Consider the following 4,816-nt stretch of genomic DNA (forward strand, 5'->3'; position numbering starts at 1 on the left):
CTTTCAGCAGTGTTTTGTAGTTTCCCTTATAGAGGTCTTTCACCTCCTTAGTTAGGTATATTCCTAAGCTTTTTTTTTTTTTTTTAGCTATTGTAAAAGGGGTTGAGTTCTTGATTTGATTCTCCGCTTGGTTGCTGTTGGTGTATAGAAGAGCTACTTATTTGTGTACATTAATCTTGTATCTGGAAATTTTGCTAAATTCTTTATCAGTTCTAGGAGCTTTCTGGAGGAGTCCTTAGGATTTTCAAGGTAAACAATCATATTGTCAGCAAACAGTGACAGTTTGACTTTCTCTTTACCAATTTGGATGCTTTTTCTTTCTTTCTTTCTTTTTTTTTTGTCTGATTGTTCTGGCTAGCACTTCCAGTACTACGTTGAAGAGGAGTGGTGAGAGTGAGCATCCTTGTCTTGTTCCAGTTCTCAGAGGGAATGCTTTCAACTTTTCCCCATTCAGTATTATTTTGGCTGTGGGTCTGTCATAGATGGGCTTTTATTGCCTTCAGGTATGTCCCTTGTATGCCAATTTTGCTAAGATTTTTAAACATAAAGGGATGCTGGATTTTTAAAATGCTTTTTGGGCATCTATTGAAATGATAATGTGATTTTTTTTTAATTCTGTTTACATGGTGTATCACATTTATTGACTTGCGTATGTTAAACCATCCCTGCCTTGGTATGAAACCCACTTGATCATGGTGGATTATCTTTTTGATATGTTGTTGGATTTGGTTAGCAAGTATTTTGTTAAGGATTTTAGCATCGATGTTCATCAAGGATATCAGTCTGTAGTTTTCTTTTTTTGGTAATGTCCTTTCCTGCTTTTGGTATTAGGGTGATGCTGCCTTCATAGAATGAATTCCTTCTTTCTCTATCTTGTGGAATAGTGTCAAAAGGATTGGTACAACTCTTCTTTGAATATCTGGTAGAATTGTGCTGTGAATCCATCTGGTCCTGGACTTTTTTTGTTGATAATGTTTTATTTACCATTTCAATCTCGCTGCTTGTTATTCGTCTGTTCAGGGTATCTAATTCTTCCTGATTTAAGCTAGGAGGGTTTTATTTTTCCAGGAATTTATTCATCTCTTCTAGGTTTTTTAGTTTATGTGCCTAAAGGTGTTCATAGTAGCCTTGACTGATCTTTTGTATTTCAGTGGTGTCAGTTGTAGCATCTCCTGTTTCGTTTCTTAGTGAGGTTATTTGGATTCTCTCTCTCTTTTTCTTGGTTAATCTTGCCAGTGGTCTGTCAATTTTATTTATCTTTTCAAAGAACCAGTTTTTGTTTCATTTATATTTTGTATTTTTTTTGTTTCAATTTCATTTAGTTCTGCTCTAATGTTGGTTATTTCCTTTCTTCAGCTGGGTTTGGGTTTGGTTTATTCTTGTTTCTCTACTTCCTTGAGGTGTGACCTTAGATTGTCTGTTTGTGCTCTTTCAGTCTTTTTGATGTAGGCATTTAGGGCTATGAACTTTCAAACTCTTAGCACCACCTTTGCTGTATCCCAGAATAGGTTGTGTCATTTTTGTCATTCAGTTTGGATAATTTTTTAAATTTCCATCTCGATTTCATTTTTGACCCAGTGCTCATTCAAGAGCAGGTTATTTAATTTCCATGTATTTGCATGGTTTTGAAGGTTTCTTTTGTAGTTGACTACCAGTTTTATTCCACTGTGGTCTCAGAGAGTGCTTGATATAATTTCAATTTTCTTAAATTTTGAGGCTATTTTATGACCTATCATATGGTCTGTTTTGGAGAGAGTTCCATGAGCTGTGGAATAGAATGTGTATTCTGTGGTTGTTGGTTGAAATGTTCTGTATATATCTGTTAAGTCCATTTGTTCCAAGGTACATTTTAAATCCATTGTTTCTTTGTTGACTCTCTGTCTTGATGACCTGTCTAGTGCTGTCAGTGGAGAACTGAAGTCCCTCACTATTATTGTACTTCTGTCTATCTCATTTCTTAGTTCTATTGTAATATTTTTAATTTATAATCTGTTTATAAATAGATGATATATCTATTTATAAATTTGGGAGCTCCAGTGTTAGGTGCATATATGTTTAAAATTGTGATATTTTTCTGTTGGACAAGGCCTTTTACCATTATATAATGTCCCTCTTTGTCCCTTTTAACTGCTGCTGCTTTAAAGTTTGTTTTATCTGATATAAGAATAGCTACTCCTGTTCACTTTTGGTGTCCATTTGCATGAAATGCCTTTTTTCATGCCTTTACTTTAAATTTATGTGAGTCCTTACATGCTAGGTGAGTCTACTGAAGGCAGCAGATAGTTGGTTGGTGAGTTCTTATCCATTCTGTGGTTCTGTATCTTTTAAGTGGAGCATTTAGACCATTTACATTAAATGTTAGTATTGAAATGTGAGGTACTGTTGCATTCATTGTGCTCTTTGTTGCCTGTGTACTTTGTTTTTGTTTTTCATTTTTGCTTTTTAACTTGTATGTTTGTTTTATAGGTATTTGGGTGTCTAGGTCTCTAGCAAGGTCAGGGAAGTTTTCCTTGATTATTCACCCAAACATGTTTTCTAGGCTTTTAGAATTATCTTCTTCCTCAGGAACACCGATTATTCTTAGGTTTGGTTATTTAACATAATCCCAGACTTTTTGGAGACTTTGTTCATATTTTCTTATGCTGTTTTCTTTTTTTTTTGGATTGTGCTAAATTCGAAGACCTTGCCTTCGAGCTCTGAATTTCTTTCTTCAACTTGTTCAATTCTATTGCTGAGACTTTCCAGAGCATTTTGCATTTCTTTTTTTATTTGAGCTTTTATATCTGTGTTTATTCTTCATTTAACTTTTTTAAACACTACTATAGTTGAATATTAAAACAAAACCAAGAGCAAGTAGTGAGCATATTATGATTACAGTCCTTCACTTATTCACTACAGCACATTAAATGCCAGCAGTGAGTGTTATTCACTGGCCCATTAAGAGGTCTGACACTGAACACCACCTCTGGGATGATGTTCATCAACCTCATATGCTTCTCCATTGTAATGGTGCCATCTTTCCTGATTTGGATCAAAGTCCACCAGTTCTACTTGATCCATCTCATCAGTCTCTTCCACTTCCTTCCTCTCTGGTAGGAGTTTTTCCAGCAAAGACAGTTTATCAGGAGAGAGAAAGCCATTCTCAGGAAAGTTTACCTTAAATTCAATGATGAGGCGACCCTTTTCATATGGTATATGATAAATTGGCATGCCTTCATTTAGTACACACTTGATATCTGCATGCTTGACAGTCTGACCTGGATGAGAGGTAATGACTGTGGTTCGGTTGTGAAGAGTAGATATTGGCTTCTGGAAGCCACACAATGCTTCAACCAGCTGTATGCTTATACACATGAAAAAGTCTTCTCCTCGTCGAGCAAAAACAGCATGGTCCTTCTGATCTAACACAATGATAATATCGCCTGGCTCCAGTCCTGGTTCTTGGTCTCCTTCACCGTGCAATGTTATCTTCTGGCCATCTTTCATGCCTTTGTCAGTATGAACTTCTAGAATCTTCTTCTCTCGAGCTACCTTCCTTCCGTTGCAGCTTTTACATCTATCTTTAGGACTGATCTGCTCCCCATGGCCCTGGCACTCCATGCACACAGATTGAATTTGCTGAACCATTCCAGATCCTATCTGATGAATTCTTACTTGCATTCCAGTACCTCAGCAATTGGGGCAGCCCTCTACTGCTCCTTTCTTACCTCCTCTACCTTCACATTTGTCACAAATTACATTCTTTTGCAGAGCCAGTTTTCTTGTTGCACCATTATATAAGTCTTCTAGGGTTACTGAGAACTGATGTACAACATTTTTGACTCTCCTTTCTCTCTGCATCCTTCCTCCTCCTCCAAAAAACATATCAAAGATGTCCATGGGGGAGCCCAAACCGCCACTTGTTCCACCCTCTTTAATTGCCTGTTATCCTCCTTTGTCATATAATTCCCTTTTCTTTGCATCAGAGAGAACTTCATAAGCTTGAGAAATCTGTTTAAACTTCTCTCCTTCATTTGGATTCTTATCAGGATGGTACTTCAAGACCAGTTTCCTATAAGCCTTTTTTAATTCTTCCTCAGTAGCATTGGGTTTGATCTCCAAAACATTGTAGTAAGTTGTTTCTTTCACCATCTTCTACTGCTGGTGTGGGCTGAGGCCAGTGTGTGAGGGAGCAGAAAGGAGCGCGGAGCTGTGCGCAGCTCCGGCAATTATCGCTCCTCTGCCTCTCACCGAGTATTCTGGAAAGTTCCCGCATTTTGCATTTCTAAAAGTGTGTCCGAAGTTTCCTGAATTTTTTATTGTTTTTTCTTTAAGCTATCTATTTCCTTGAATATTTCTCCCTTCACTTCTTGTATCATTTTTTGGATTTCCTTGCACTGGGCTTCACACTTCTCTGATCCCTCCCTGATTAGCTTAATAACTAACCTCCTGAATTCTTTTTCAGGTAAATCAGGAATTTCTTCTTGGTTTAGATCCGTTGCTGGTGAACTAGTGTGATTTTTGGGTGGTGATGAAGGGCCTTGTTTTGTCGTATTACCAGGGTTGGTTTTCTGGTTCTTTCTTATTTGGGTAGGCTCTGTCAGAGGGAAGATCTAGGGCTGAAGGCTGTTGTTCAGATTCTTTTGTCCCAGGCTGTGTTCCCTTGATGTAGTACTCTCCCTCTTTTCCTATGGGTGTGGCTTCCTATGAGCTGAACTGCAGTGATTGTTGTCTCTCTTTTGGGTCTAGCCATACAGTGAGTCTACCTGGCTCCAAGCTGGTACTGGGGGTTGTCTGCACAGAGTCCTGTGATGTAAACTGTCTATGGAGCACTCAT

The 4,816-nt window shown here is 37.8% G+C and overlaps 1 pseudogene across 1 annotated transcript; it reads right to left on the reverse strand.

The window, feature by feature from the left end:
• Positions 1–2,772: 2,772 nt before the first annotated feature.
• Positions 2,773–4,131, reverse strand: LOC105527426 (annotated as a pseudogene). Its single transcript, XR_001004227.1, has one exon. The product of XR_001004227.1 is annotated as a dnaJ homolog subfamily A member 1 pseudogene (transcript).
• Between the last annotated feature and the right edge of the window lie 685 nt (positions 4,132–4,816).

The sequence above is a fragment of the Colobus angolensis genome, unplaced genomic scaffold, assembly GCF_000951035.1.
Source record: "Colobus angolensis palliatus isolate OR3802 unplaced genomic scaffold, Cang.pa_1.0 Scaffold622, whole genome shotgun sequence".
In the NCBI taxonomy this organism is placed as follows: Eukaryota; Metazoa; Chordata; class Mammalia; order Primates; family Cercopithecidae; genus Colobus; species Colobus angolensis.